At 46.6% G+C, this 15,970-nt stretch overlaps 1 protein-coding gene and 1 pseudogene across 7 annotated transcripts in view; one reads left to right on the forward strand and one right to left on the reverse strand.

Annotated features, from left to right (window-relative positions):
• The window catches only part of Dpp6 (dipeptidyl peptidase like 6), an 863,175-nt gene that overhangs the window by 816,822 nt on the left and 30,383 nt on the right, over positions 1-15,970 (forward strand). The gene's annotated exons all lie outside the window — the stretch shown is intronic.
• Positions 733-5,792, reverse strand: LOC101724502 (heterogeneous nuclear ribonucleoprotein R pseudogene; annotated as a pseudogene). Its single transcript, XR_015449919.1, has one exon. The product of XR_015449919.1 is annotated as a heterogeneous nuclear ribonucleoprotein R pseudogene (transcript).

A 15,970-nucleotide genomic window follows, 5' to 3' on the forward strand; every position in this document is an offset into this window, starting at 1 on the left:
GACCGGGAGACCTGAGAGGGCAAGCGCGCACCAGGGATCCTTTGTGTCTGCAGAGATCACGGACGCTCGTGGAGGTGCAGCTTTGGGCACCTGAAGCTGCTCTGTAAAGCCAGCGTTCGCCTGCCCCTTCTCCACAGCAAAGCACCCCGCCCATTTCTCAGAGGAGTATCTCAGACCCACGGCTCACAGCTGCCTGAGGCAGCGCCCACAGCCACCCGGGCACCTTTGCTTTCTTCTGGGCACCACCTCCCGCGGACACAAGAGGGCGCTGCAGCCCCGCACACCGTCCTCCTCCTCCCAGCGGAGCTACTGATTCCCAATGCCTGGGGTTTCCCCCACCTAACTAGACCTCTCAGCCTCGTGGGGGGCTTGAGGAAATAAGCCCTTGATTGGAGAAGTCTCTGTGATGCCTGTTGGGCAGACACTAGCCTGAATGCCATGCCGAGGACACACAGTTGAGCACAACAGGGGACACAGAGTGGCCCTGCCCTCAGGCAGCCATGCTCTAGGAGACTCGACACGGCTGGAAACTGAGGCAGTCAGATAAGCCTGGGGTACTACCGGTTGCCCAGATCCTCTGCCAAGGGTGGCCGTCTGCTGCGAATGGTGGGTGCTGGCTGCACACAGTTCTGGGCTCTAGGACACATGGGCGGCTCAGGAGCATGAAGGCCTCAGGGACCTGTGTCCCAAGAGACAAAGACATCAGAGGACAGGAAAGGGCTGAACGGAGGAATGGCTTGGGGGAACCCATCAGTGCTGCAGTCAGCCCAGAAAGGGTTTGGCTAGTGGCAGAGATGGGAGAGGAGAGGGCACGTGGTCCTCCAGGGAGGAGAGAAGCAAGGGGAGGGGACTTCCTGTGCCTCCCTGACTTGTGATAATGGCACCTGCCCTGCGGGTTGTGACTCGGTTTAAATTCCGTATTTCCTGCAGAATATTTGGAGCAGGCTTGGCTGCAGAGGTCGTGCTGTGGCCATGGGTGATATGGCTGTGTTTGTCGGCGATGATGATGCTGAAGACGATGACAATGAGATGGAGATGACGGTGGTGGCCATGGCATTGATGGTGGTGATGGACGTGGTGGCGGTGTCAGTGATGGCGACTGAGGTGCAGGTGGTGGTGACGGTGGTGATGGAGGCGGAAGTGGTATTGACAGTGGAGGTGGTGGTGGTGATATTGATGATTACGATGATATTGATCATCCCGTGACCGATGCTGTCTTTGCATCCAGCTCTGACTAGGTATCTCAGAGGTGAGGCCATTGGTCCTTCTCTCCTATTCCATGAAATGGAGCCAAGTTCACTTCTTACTTCTGATAACTGGCAATGTAACACTACTTAGCCATCAATTAATAATAACTGTTAAGTTTCAGACTAAAATGACCAACATATCTCAGGAAAGTGAACAGAGGAGCTGCCAGGCATGTTGTGTTTAGTCCCTGTTCAGTCCACACAAGAAGTTGTAAGGCTCCGAGATCAGGGCTACACCTTTGTCAGTGGAAGTTCCAAAGTCTGAAGGCTCAGCTCATGGTCTTAACTTCTATCTGTTCTGCTCCTATAGGGTCATGATGTCCAGGTCTGAGAAGTAGAGCTGAATTTGTCCCCTACAGAAACACTCATTATCTTTTAGCCTGGGACTGAGAGAGATCCTTCTCCTTGATGCCACTGGGAGCCAGTGTCTGAGTTCTAGAAAGGTTCTGGTTGTGCTGCTCCAGAGTATGACCCCAAGAATACCTGCTCTGATGGTGACTGCTGCCAGGCTGGGCTTCACTGGCCTGGGAATGTCTTGATATTTAGCCTAAGTAAAATACATTCAGGGACAGTTTTAGCGGGAAAGGAGGATAAGAATCACTCAAGCACATAGGGCCAGTGTGACCATGTGTGGCTTTTCTAACAATCTACCCTGCTGTGTGTGTAATCATGAGCCTTCAAAAACACATTGGAGACATGGCCCCAAGTGCTTCAGCATGCGACCTTATTGCAAACAGGATCATTGCAGGCATGATTGATTAAGCCAAGGCATATGGAGTAGGGTGGGTCTGTCACCCAGTGCAACTCTTGTCCTTGTAAGAGGAGAGACACAGACACATGGTGGAAGATGCAACATGACAATGGAGGGCAGCCCTTGGAATGAGCACGGTCCCCAGTACACAGTCCTCAAAGGCTTCCCACCCACCTGAGGTTCCACAGCCCAGGGCTGGCTGGAGAGGACCTTGCTGCACATTGTCATTCTGGAGCAGAGCATGTCAAGGGCGGTGCATGGCTTCAGTTAGAGAAGCAGACCTTGAGGCCCTGTCACCAACACGCAGGGCCAGAGGCGCTGGCAGTGCTCATGTTCGCCATCCCAGCTCACCCAACCCTCAGGGGGCTCTGCTGTGGCTGGAGTTGGAGAACCTTGCCTTCAAGGTTGGGCAAAGTATTGTTTCCCTTTCTTCAAGATATATTTTTTCTATTTTAATTTTTCTGAATTGGTAATGAGTCTTAGGGTCTCTGTGAAACCATGTTGAGTCTGTGGGGCATCTTGCAGTTGAAGGAGTCCTAGAACCAGCCTCCCGCACACCCGTTAGCACAGCCAGTGGTGGTACAGTCATCCCAGGAATGGGCAGCATCATACACAGCTCAGCTGTCTGCAGCCTTCAGGAATGTTCTTTCTGTGGCTGCAGCGCCTGCAGTTCCTTTCTGATACACCAAAGAGGCCCAGGGCCCAGTCTCTGAAGGCCACTTGCTGGTCATTACCAAGAGCTCTGCCTCCTCTCTGGTCTCTTCTCAGTGCCTGTTGCGTGGGCAGTGCTGCAGGAGGCCTTCTTGCCTTCCCTCCACCTGGAGCACCATTCCACCCACACAACAGGCTGGTCTCCTGACTCCAATAGTGCATGGTGGGGAGGCTGGCCCTCAAGAGAGAACATCTGTTCTGTCATACTTTAACAACACGGTTATTAGAGCAGAAGATTAATTACAGTTGTCACTCATGTGGCTGTTCAAGCTGTGTTCCTACTTTCCCTCCATAGAGCAGTCACGCACGTGTTCTCAAATACGTCGGGGTGTTATACACCATTAGCTTTATCGAAATCATGCTTAATTGCGCACTGACATGACAAGAAATGAGGAGGAAATTGGGAGGAAGAGATTTTATTTTAACAACCAAAAAAATTTGCAGGATGAATTTAAAGAATGAGCCCTGGACCAGTGTGGGCACATCTGCATACAGCATGCACACACGTACACAAGTCACACACATGTGCACACACTCATGCAGGTGCACATGCACACAGTACACATGTGCACATACATACACAAGTCACACATGTGTGTACACTCACATAGGTGAATGTGCACAAGTCACACATGCACAAGCACACACTACATACACACATGCACACCCATACAGGCACACCCACAATTTATGCTGCATTTGTAGGCATATTGTTGCTCATTTCTTTTTTTTAATAGATTTTTGAGTTTTATTGAAATCTTACATGAACAAGAAATTGGAAATACAATCACATCAAAGAACAAATTGTCACGGCTTTGATGTTTAAGCCAAACAAATATGTAGGGCAGATTTCAAAAAGGTGTGAAGTTATAACAATTTAAAAACACAGTTAACCTACTTCTAGGAATGCAAAACATATAGTCATAGGTTATTTTCAATAGAAGAAAACTTAAATTTGTTTGCTTTAATTTCTTAAAACTACTAGGACAAAACACTAGCTTGTATTTTTATTTACAGCACACTTCATACTCCTACGTAGTCTATTCCAAATCCCAAAAAAATGAAACTGTCCGAACCAAAGGCTCTGCAAAATCATGATTTAACAACTTGTTCTGAAGCTAAAATGAAGCCTGAAATGATAAAAGCATTGTAACCCCCAGAATAAGGCAACTCTGCAAGCCCAATAATGTCCAAGAGCATTTATGAAAAGAAGAAAAATAAAATGACTTGAGTATATACACAATAGTGATTTCTTCAGCCCAATACAAATGGCAGCAAACTGCTACTTAAAGATGAAGCAGTTAAGCCAATATTTTTTTGGAGAATGTAGATCTAGAGCCAATTGTATCTTGAGAGTATCATTTTCAAACCCTCACTTGTCTATTTCCACTGTGGCCCATAAGCATCCTGATAAAATTCCTGGTTGTCATTATTGTAACCATAGTTACCAGGATAGTCACCACCTTGCTGAAGTGGCTGCTGAGCGATGGGTTGGGAACCCCAGTTCTGTTGGTTGTTGGTCTGACGACGCTTGGAATCAGGTTGGTTGTACCCATCTGCCTTTCTCTTGCCTCCTACATTGCCCCCACGATTGCCCCGAGCTCCACGGGATCCACGACCTCTCTGCTGTTGTGCAGGGCCCCCTCTGCCACCCCTAGAGCCCCTTGGCGGTCCCAAAGGTGCCCCCCTCTGTGAATAGCCAGCTCTGCCTCTTGGAGGTGTGGTCCCTGCCCCCTTGGTGGTGGTGGAGCACCTCACCCTCCCCTTCCTCCTCCTCTTCCTCTTACTGCATAGCCATCATCATAGCCGTGGTAGGGATCTTCATAGCCTCCACGATAGTCATGCTAATGGTAACCATAGTAACCTTCATAGCCATAGTAATCTGGAGGGTAGCCATGTCCACCTCTACCTCCACCACAACTTCGAGCTCTGATTGGTGGTGGCATGCAAGAAGGAGGGTGATAGTCATAATCTTCACACGCAGTGCTTCTGGAGGCCTGTCTAGCCGCTGGGTGCTCTTTCCTTTTCTTGTCTGGTGGTTTAGCTAAGATTATTTCAATTTCTTCCCCTTCTATATCTTTTCCATTCATTTCATCCATAGGCTTAACAGCAGCTCCTCTGTCTTCAAAATGAACAAATGCATAACCTTTCAACTTCTTTACTCTTTCAAGTTTTCCAGATTCAGAAAATGACTTTTCCGGTATTTCTTCTCTAACTGTAGTAGCCAAGTTTCTCACAAATAGAACTTTCACCTTAGCTGTGACTTCTGGATCAGCTTCTTCCACAGGGTCAGCCCATTCAACTGTAACTACATTTCCCCATACTTTTACTTTGCCACTCATCAGCCAACGTCTGGCTTGTGCTGCTGACTTGTGATCCTCATATTCAAGGAAGCAGAAGCCCCGATTCTTCTTTTTGTCATCAGGTTGATGTTAATGTCCACCAAAGCCTCTGTTAAACCTGTGACTTTACTGAATTCTTCCAGAATGTTTTCTTTAGTCTTATTCTTCAGGGTGGATCCAACAAAAAGTCCGTTGTTTGCCACAGAAATACATACTCCAAGGTGGTTACCAGGGCGAATTTCATAGCTGTCACACAGTTTAACAGCTTCCTGTGCAGCTTCCTTTCCACAGAAGGTGATAAACGCATAGCCTCGGTTCTGACCAGACAGTGGATCCATCATAAGACGTAGGTCCCAAATGGGACCGGCCTTCTCAGAAAGGGGCACCAACTCATCCTCATACAGATCTCTTGGTATTTTACCTGCAAAGGCCTCTGTTCCAGTTCCAGGCTGCACACCTAGAACACACTGTCTGGTGGAGGACCACCATACTTCCTTTGTCCTGTTGTTACATCCAGAGTATAACCAGTCCTCTCAAGCAAGGCATTGCTTCATCAGCTCCCTTTGTGGACTCTTGCACTTTGCTGCCCTGTTTCTCTCTTTGCCTGTAGGTCTTCATAACTCCACATAAAAATGCGCTTTTGTTCTGAACATGTGATAAGTCACTTTCCTTGAACTGTTGCAGTACAGACACAGCGCCTTCTTCATTAAATTCCCTGAGAGCATCAATTGCTCTTTCATCAAGATCAACCTAAGCTACCGATCCAGGGCAGAGCTGGGCCTGGCGGCCAGGCCCATGAGAATGAGCCTTGTTGCTCATTTCTTTCCTTTCTCTCCCCAGTATTGGTGATGTTTTCTAGAATAATGATTACCTAAGACCTAACACCTTTTCTTGTCCTCCCCTCACTTCTTTTTCTACCATTCCATTCCAAAGCAAAGAATTTTAAAATCACACCCTTCCTAGAGAGCTTAGATTTTTTAAATGTGTTCATTTATTTAAAGAAAATATAGAGTCAGGGTTCTGTGTTTGCAAGGGACTTGGAATTCTATTTGCAGCGGCCACATTATGAGGGTCTTCAAGGTCTCAGGCTTGAGGTGACCACAGAGATTCATGCTCCTGACAACAGTAATACACGGGGAAAGCAGGAAGGCAGAGGAGAAGCCAGACGATTGTTAAATAGTTCAGAGGCCTGAGCACTTCCTTCTAGCTAGAGGGTGCTGGGGTGTTTTTAGATGCATGCAAGGTGAGGGCAGAAGGAAGGGCAGGATCCTCTAATCCAAATGTTTGAAACTTGTTTTAAGCCTCGGAACCTTCTTCAAAAGACAATTTCCTGGGAAGGCCAATATGGAAATTGTGGTTCCTCAGGAGACTTTCAGGCTGACTTTGAAGATCCCAGATCCTGCTCGGGTGCCTTGTTTTGCAGATTAAAGAACTGCAGGGCCAAGAAGTTTGGGTAATAAGGGAAATCTGCTTGAAGGAAACAGAAGTCAATTGTAGCAGGAGCCTGCGTGGGACTGCGCAGAGTCTGGATGATTTAAGTAGGGATTGGGGGGCCCTTGCACTAGTATTCCTGCCTCAAATACCTGAGGATTTTGTTGAGAGAGGAGATAGAAGGCACCAAGCAGTCGGATGCAGGGGCTGCTCGCGGCCCTCACGAGCAGAATCAGGCAGGGTCAGTCCCTTAGGATGCAGAGGCGGGAGGCAGAGGCTCCGGGGTGGGGGAAGTGGCAGCACTGAGCAACAGGCGGTTCTGGGTGCCTTGGACACTGGTGGGGCCTGGAGGAGATGAGCACAGCAGAGACGCTGTCAGCATGGGGACTGAGAAGAGAGCTAAGGAACAAGACTAGCAGTTGTGGAGACCAGGGTTTCTGTAGCTGGTCTCCTGGTGTTGTGGCTTCTGTTCTCCAAAGGCCTTTCCCACTTCACTGATGTGACCATTTGCCCCAGGAGGCTGGGAACAGAGCACGGGTGAATGGATGTGAAAAGCCCCTTGTAAAACAGTAATGATATAGATTAACAGTGATGGCGGTGGAGGGTGCACACCCTGAGATTTCAGGGGCATGGTCTATTCCAAGCATCCCATGTGAGTTGCCGCTTAGTGTTCAGAACACCCTTTCCGATGAGCCGTGGTCTTACCATTTCACAGGTGCAGAAGCTAAGGACCGACATTAAAGTGATTGGCTCAAGTGTTCTGAGCCCACTAATGTGGCTGAGAGTGCACACTAAGTGTGCCTGCTACTTCACCGTAAAGCAATGCACGTGCCCAAGTGGCCGTGGGGAGAAGCTGGCATCAGCAGGCAGTGGATGACATCTGCCAGGCCACTCGGTGTAAATGTTGGCATTGCCACATACCATCCTGTGCCTCAGTTTATTCATTTGCAAAGTGGGAGTGCAGTACATATGTCATAGAGTTATTTTAAGGAACAAGTGTATTCATGTATGTACATGGCTCAGAACAATGTGTGGCACATTGTAAGTATGGCACAATCAGTGACTATCATCATGGTCATTATTCCTGTGACTGCAGACAAAGAAGGGCACAGTCAGAGAAAGGAGGACATTGCAGAGAAGGGAGGAATCTTCAAGACTCCGGAGGATGTTGTGTAGGACCTCAGGGGGCAGGGTGTTCTGGGGGAGGTGGCAGGCGCGGAGGTCAGAGCACCAGAGCCATTCCTGAGAGACTGAGCCTACCCAGCCAGTGGCAGCATGAGTTGGAGAGAAATTAGTCTGGGGATATCTTGTGCTTCATACCAAGGTTGAATCTCATCCTCAAAGGGGCAGAGGAAATGGCCAAAGTCGCTGCAGAAGAGGACCTCAGTCAGAACTGTGTGTCTGTCCTTGGTCAGGAGCAATGTGGGCAGCCCAGGATGTCACCATGGACACGGGAGACTCTTGGACGCCACTGAGAGAAGCTGTAAGAACCTGGTGTGGGAGAAAGAGCTGAGGGCAGGGCTGCTTTCATTTAAAACACAATTTGCTTCTTCTCTTGCCTTGAGTCCAGGAAGATGACGAGGTTTCAAAATCAAATGGCAACAAGACCAGTCTGCAGGCCATTTTGTGTCTTAGGTAGGGACTCTGGGGTTAGACCACCCCACCACCCCATCCTCCTGTGACCCCATATGCAGGTGTGTCCTCACCTGCCAGCACCTCAGAACCGGGCAGCTGCCCTCAGGACACAGCGCAACCCAGAGTGGCAAGGGAGGTCACAGCAGCACAATGATCTGGGGTGAAGATGGTGTTTGTCCCTCAGCTGCCCGTCAAGAGTGATGAGGAGAACAGGCAGACAGAGGTGGACAAGGAGGCAAGAGCAGGCAAGGCCTCCACCTGCTAATGACAGCACCTATGCTGGGTCGAGCTCCGATGACACCAGCAGGCAAGGCAGAACTCACAAATGATCTGTCCTCAGGGTCGATACCAAAAGCAGCCTGGTGCCCTCCCACGTCCTGATTTGTGCATCCAAGTGAGTATTGTCCTCCCAGATCTGGAAGCTGGGTGTGGGTCCCCATAATGAAGATGCTATGCAGAGGGGCTTAGACTTACACTCTTAAAGTGATCTTTTTGTCTTAGACACATAAGGAATACACAGCTCTGCAGCATCACATCTGCTCGATTTTTGACACACATAATCCACATCATGGCTTTCATGATCTTTTGCACTTTATTTAAAAGAAAAGCTGACCTCTGTGCTGGGATGGGGCAGCACTGAGGTGCTCTCGAGTCTCTGCCATGTATATGGATTCCCAAGAAAGGCACACCGCTGGCAATTGTTTATCCATTCATCTGTCCACAGCTGTCAATCATCGACTGCTAGTAAGTCACTGTATGTTGTCCCGTGTGCAATACAAAGTTATTAAAAGACTCCTAAGTTCCAAGAATGGTTCAAGATCTAAATCTATCATTCAGAGTCAAATTAGAATATAACTTCTTTTATTGACAATCATGGCAGAGCTTTAGGAATCGAGGTGTGGAGGCATTCGGGGACTGCTGCTATAACGAGACAAGCAGGATGATTCCAGACACTGGAGAAGGATATGAATCAGAGCCTGGAGTCAGAGCCAGAGACCCAGGTCCAGATTCCAGGCCGGTCTGGAGCAGTGACAAAGCTAGCAGCCAATGTCCCTTGTGTCTTTTTCCCACAAAACTAAGTTCCTTCCTTCATACTTGGAGTTTTGAGATTTCTGTGAAACAACTGAAAACTTCATTCAGGTTAATGTAACATTTTGACTTAAATGCAGATAATTCCTAAAATCAGAAGGTTTAGTGAATCATCTGCCAAAGGTATGAGCTGAATTTCAATAGCACACGGCCCTTCTCTTTTACTTTTATTGTCATTGGGAAGGTTTCTCTTCCTAAAATGTCTGTCACAACCCCTAAGTGTCCCTCACTATCCCTGGGCAAAAGGCCACCCGTGACTATAAAGAGGCTGAGCCAGTCCTTCACAATCATCTCTTAATGTGTCCCACGACCCACCCACTTCTACCGCTCTACTGAGCGACACCGCTCAAACTGCTGCCTTGGAAATAGACTCACTTTCAAGTTCCCTGGACATCAAATTGGATTGAAGCAAAACTAAATGCTGTGAGGTGTGGGGACAGAGTGCTAAATCCCCGGTTTGATGTTAGAGATAACAAGGTTTCCAAATCAAACAGCAAAAAGATCCATCTGTGGTGTTGACTAGGAAATACTGTCTTCGGAACAAATATTTTAATTATTTGCAGTAGTCCTGGTAGCCCGGCCGACTCTCTGTTTATTAGTATGACAATATCACTGCAATGTATACACTTTATGTCTCAGCCATCCATAATGCATGAGCTGGCAAATAAAGAGATCTGGAGTCTGTGCACAGCGGGGCCATTGCCAATTATCTTGCCTGGCCAGAGCCTTCCTCCCCTGCCTGGGCTCAGCTGCTCTTTGAAAGGGACAAGAGACAGCATGGTTGTCCTGGGGTTGCAGCCATTGTTTACCTATGCGGAGGTTAGCTGCGGGTGGAAACGATGTGTCACTGAGGCACCCTCTAAGGATGTGGATGTGAAGCAGGAGGAAAACCTCATCTCTGTGAATCTTCCTAACATATTCTGATGGCTTTTTCCCTGTACGGTTTTGTGTCCCTTTTAATCACTTTATTTTCATTTGTAATTGTCCCATTTCTCTGTCCAGCCAAGCAGGTCTCAGCAAATGCTCTACAGTGAACAGAGCTGGAAACCAGACACAAAAATAAATATTTTCTGTTCACAAGTCTGCTGTGTAATCCAAAGCTTGGCTGTTTAAGTGACCTGAATGCTTGCCTCTCTCCCCACAAGATCTCTTGACCCAAAAAACTACCATCTGTGTTGATTACAACTTTAGTTATTTTGCTTTGCTTATTTTCCCTTTCAGGAACAATGTACATTTGGATGTTAGATATCTAACTTGAGCCAAAGTGGTACCCATCACTAACCTAAGTTTAAAGGCCACAGGTTTCCAGTTCCCTCTGTAAGCAAAGACTGCACAAGTATAACTTCTCCTTGGTGTCAGAGGCCACGAAGTCCCTGAATGTGTGGACGTTTGTGCTCTTGCCTGTCCCCAGGTACACTGGCCATGTGACAGTCCTCATCAAGGACTTGAGAAATATTAGGATGAGGCAAAGAGAGCCATAGTAACATGTCCCTGTCTCCATTCATCTGCATGAGTGCTTGCTCACATGACTTGAGGAGTGCGTATGTAAGGGTGTGCACACACAGAATCAGATGACTAACATAGCCTACCTGGCAGAGGAAGTCCAACAAGCAACATCCCAGATGTCCTAAGACTAGACCAGAGCACGGTGTGCGGGAGGGATGGGTGTGGAGGGCAGGGCAGCGACCCTGTGCTTCTACTCCTCCCTCTTCCCGCTTCTGCCTCTGGCAGGAAGACAGCCTTCTGTTCAAGGCATATGCGTAGCCACCAGCCACCATTCACATCTTGGAGGGATCTCTGCTGTCTAGACGAATGCTCCCTCACTGCCCATGTGGCAATATACTAAGAGGATGTCTCTGCAGTACCTGGCACAATGCCTGGCACCAAATGGAAAATGCTGGCTGGGTGGGGTTTGCCCAAACTGCTATTGCTTTTATTAAAGTGGATCTCAGCAATCTGCTTTCTGCACTTGAGACTCAGTGAAAGTCATTCCCTGGACCCATAAGGCAGCTGGCACAGAGCTGCAGGTGGCTGTAGGCTCCTGACTGCTTCCCGGTTTAGAGGAGCCAAGGTAGGTGTTGCAATTGCACTGAGCCTGGGAGATCAAAGATGCTTAGTGTGTGTCTTCCCTAGTGTGTGTGTCTTCCCTAGTGTGTGTGTCTTCCTTACAGACTCTGAGCTCCCTGGACCCGGCACTGTGGCTTGCACACACTAGAATTGCAATAGGTACTTGTTGAATTAAATTTTGTGCAAAGTATAAAGAAAGTACAAAATGGAGGTGTCAGAATAGCAGTTAAGCACAGCCTTCTAAGGTTCTAGCCACCTATAAAGCAGCAAGAAAGATTCACCAGGTTCCCACCATAGTAATCTATGTACAGGCAAGAGAGAGCATTGACTATAGACAGCGTGGCAAAATGGCAAAACTGTCTTTTCTACAAAATGGATCTTAACTAAAGATAAATAAGTTTTTGGTTACTTGTGCATAAGATGGTTTAGAAGAAGAAAATTTAAAGACCAATTTAAAATGTTAATGAAAAAAATCCTCCTATGCCTCATTAGTAACAGCGTTCTGAATTGCTTAAAACAAGCTTGGCTTGCTCCCCTTTGCATATTACAGGCTCCCCAGAACCTTGTGCATGCTACTAATGTGTTCACTGTGTTTCACAGGGAAATCTCCAGTAAACACTGACACGGGATTATGAAAATATTGCATATTCCAGATACCTGATTCTAATCCAGAATCCTTCTACTTGTTCTTTTATTTCTTTTTGGGGCAGGGGGAGGTACCAGGGATTGAAATCAGGTCCTTGCACTTGAGCAGCAGGCAGCAAAACCACTGAGCTAAATCCCCGGCCCTGTTCTTTTATTTCTTAAAAGAAAATTCATTTTGATTTAGGTTTTTTCTGAAGTCAACTGCCAATTTTCAGATGCCTAGCCACTGTAGAAAGCCCAAAATCAGTAGATGTGCTGTGATCTCACAGAGAGAGCCTGGGCACCTGAGACCATGGCCAGTCATGGACCAGAGCACCTGTCACCTCAAGGAGCCTAATGTGATTAGGAAAGGGAAAGGCAGTTTGTAGACAAAACACACACAAATCTCATCTCAGGGCAGGAGTCAGATGGGTTGGAAGGTATACAATAATCAGATGCAGACTCATCCAATAGGGGCTGCCTATTACTTTTACGCTGCATTAAAATAACAGTGATGATATCTCACCTGCAATGTGGTTCTCAGGCAGAGGAACACCATTTAGGTGCTATGGATGGAATCAGCTATCCTTGGCACTTAGTGAGGGTGTCAGGAGCACCTTAAGTATCAGCAGAGAAGACATTGCCTGAATTATTAAAAAAGAGAACACGAAGAATGGCCTTGAGAGACCTTTCCTCAGTCTAATTTGAAGTTGCTACCTTGATATGTCATAGCTACGCATGGGCTCAGAAGGTCACTCATTCATTAACCATTAATCTGTGTGGCAAACATTTTGTGTTCAACACCCACTCCCAGACACAGGGTAGGTGGAGGAGGTGAGGAAGGCTCAAAGATTTCAGTGCATATCCATCTTTTTGTCTTTCTGGATGGGGCAGAAAGAGATATGATTTTAAAATTGCAATTCCACATAATAAGTGCTACCATTTGTGCTTCCTGAACTCTTAAGGAACCCAAGAGAAACCTCTGCAGCTGTATGGTAAAGAGCTAATTTCCCAAACAATTTAAGTCATGGAGCAGCTTAATGTAATTAGGAAGGGGAAAGCCAGTTTGTAGACAAAACACACACAAGAAACACAAATGACCAATAAACATGAAAAGATTTCTAACCGCTCAAAATTTTTTACATGCTCAAAAATATTTGCCCATTAAAAAGCGTTTTTTAAAATGATAACCTAGACCTTCACTCCCTCTTAGCTAGAGGGCAACTGGGAAATATTTGCCAGAATGCACAGTGTTTCTACCTCTGGTGGTCAATGGCATCCCTGTCCCTAACCCATCTACCCCGCCCCACTGCCACAAGACCTGCAGCCTCCTTAGGTGATGGGGACTCCACCCTGCTCAGCTGGGATTAGGCAAGTGACAGGCGTTGGCCAAAGCCCCAAGGTGGACAGGAACTGTCCTGTGCTCAGGACACTTTCAGAACCATTGTGTGTTTCTCCAAACTCCCTTGCTCCTGTCCTTTTGTCACCAGCTCAGTAGGCACCATGAGAAGATGGATCTTCCAGCCCAGACCCTAGAAAAAGGGCAGAGAGGAGGGGAGCCACAGGGACCACAGCAGGGCAGTCACAGACCTCCATGCCCAGGAGGAAGGGAACTTGCTCCTTTCGGTGGGATGCTGTGTTTGCAGCCTCCAGCACATTTGGTGAAAGCTGACTATAGATCTTGTCAACCAGCTTGGTGGTACTGCCCACTGGCTTGGCCAACAGCCGCAGCCTCATGCTGTGCACAGACTGGGTAAGAGGGCTTTTGGCAACAGTTAATGGTAAAAATGAACAAACAAACAAAAAGCCCATTGGATCCATCCATAAGGAATAGACTAGGGAAATTACAGTGCATCCATACAACCCACTGATACGCATGGCTTTATAAAATGAAGTTGTACAGGTCTGTAAATGTGTTCATATGAGTGTATGTTACACTCCACCGCTCTGCAACTTAATGCTGTCACCAACCTTGTATTTTGCACATTTGTCCATGTCAATAAGTATATCCTACTGATTCTTTCTGTGGGCTGCAAAAATCCCACTGTGTGAATATCCTCATCTTGCTCATCCACTCTCCTGCTGATGTGGAGATGTAGTTTCTCACATGTCACTGTGCTAGTTGCTATGTGAACACACTCCGTGCATACCCCATGAGGTTCCTCAGACACGAATTCCCAGGAGGGGACCTAGCAGGTCACACAGCTTAGGGATCTTCCCATTTCACAGATAGGGCTAAATCACTTCCCAAAGCTGCTGTCCCTGTCCATGCAACCACATATCTGATCTCCTCCACCTGCAGTTGTCAGACTATACACATTGATGTATATTATACTATGGGTGGGATGTTCTTTTTCTTAGCAGTTGTCAGTGATACCTTGTTATTAACTCTAGTCACCATCCTACCCAATAGATCTTGTAAACTTTTTTCTTCTGTCTGGATGAAATATGTATCCTTTAACCAACATCTCCCCTGCACTCCCTTCCAGCCCCTGCAGCCCTGGGAACCAGTGTCCTACTTCTGGGAGGTTCACTGTTTCTACCTTCTGTGGGTAGGATCATGCTCTACTTGCCTTTCCATGCCTGGCTTCTTTCACTGAACAAAATCCTCCAGTTTGGGTCCTGTAGTCATGAGGACAGGATTTCCTGCTTTTCACGGCTGAGTAGAATTCCATCATGTGCATACACTACATCTTCTTTATCCATTCATCCAACTATTGTTTCCATAGGTCATTTCCATATCTTGCCTGTTGTGACCAGAGCTGTAGTGAACACAGGAATACAGGTGTCTTTTCACCATTCTGGTTTTATTTCCTTTGGATATGCACCCAATAATGAGGCTCCTGGACCATGTGGTTCTATTTTTAATGGTTTGAGAATCTTTCATACTCTTTCCCATAATGGCCCTGCTAATTGACATTCCTTCCAGTGGTGCACAAGGCTTCCCTTTCTCCACATTCTCCTCAACACTCATCTTCTTCTTCTTTTTGTTAGTACCTGTTCTAACAGGTGTGTCACCTGTTATCTAAGTGTGGTTTTGATTTGTGTTTCTATAATTCATGATGGTGAGCATTTCTTCACATATCTGTTGTGTGTTGGTATATCTACTATCAAAAAAATGCTTATTCAGACCCTTTGCTGGTTATATAATGGGGTTATTTGTTTTCTTAAAGTTGAGTTCCTTATATATTTTGGATAGTGACCCTTATCTGAGGTGTGGTTTGCAGATCTCTTCCCCCCTTCTGCACATCATCTCTTCACTCTGTTGACTGTTTCCTTGACTGTGCAGTAGCTTTGAAGTTTGATGTCAAGCCATTTTGATTATTTGATTTCTTTTGTTGCCTGTGCTTTCAGGTTTATATCTAAAGAAATCATTGCCCAAAACAATATCTTGTAACTTTTCCCTGGGTTTTCTTCTAGTAGTTCCCCCCCACACACCCTCATTGAACTCAGGACCTTGCGCTTACCAGGCAGGCACAGTGCCACTGAGCTACATTCTCGGCCCTTCTTCTAGTAGTTTCACAGAGATTAGAGAAAGACACACTGGTGATCTCCAATCTATCTGCTATGTTTCTTTTTTTTTTTTAAATAACAACCTGGGTAAGTATAGTTTAACATTAAGATTAGGTAAAACTTGCAGAGATACATGCAGCTATGTTTACATTATTTTTCTCTGTACATGTGAAATATGTGTTTATGTGTAAATAAGACCACCTGTCTGCAGATAAACACTTTGGGACATTTCAGAAACATTTGGGTCACTTCTGGAAGGGAGATAAAATAAATGGCTCTTGTCATGTCATCTTTTTCTTTAGTATATGAGTGATTTTAGAATACATGTTTTAAGTTCACGAGTTAAGAATGAGAAGGCACTAACCCAGGCTCAGCAACTCCTTCCCGGTGTGGAAGAGATGAGACTGAAAACTCCCAACCCCTGCATTTTCTCTTCTGTAAAGTCTGGCTAGAAACATCTCTTGCAGAACTGCTGTGAAGATCGCATTAGAAATTATTCACACGAAACATTGAGTAGAGGGCCTTTTAGAGAGTAGGCACTAAATAAATAATAATTATTT

The sequence above is a fragment of the Heterocephalus glaber genome, unplaced genomic scaffold, assembly GCF_053883595.1.
Source record: "Heterocephalus glaber isolate CG9 unplaced genomic scaffold, H.glaber_assembly_v1.0 deba00000818, whole genome shotgun sequence".
NCBI classification, from domain to species: Eukaryota; Metazoa; Chordata; class Mammalia; order Rodentia; family Bathyergidae; genus Heterocephalus; species Heterocephalus glaber.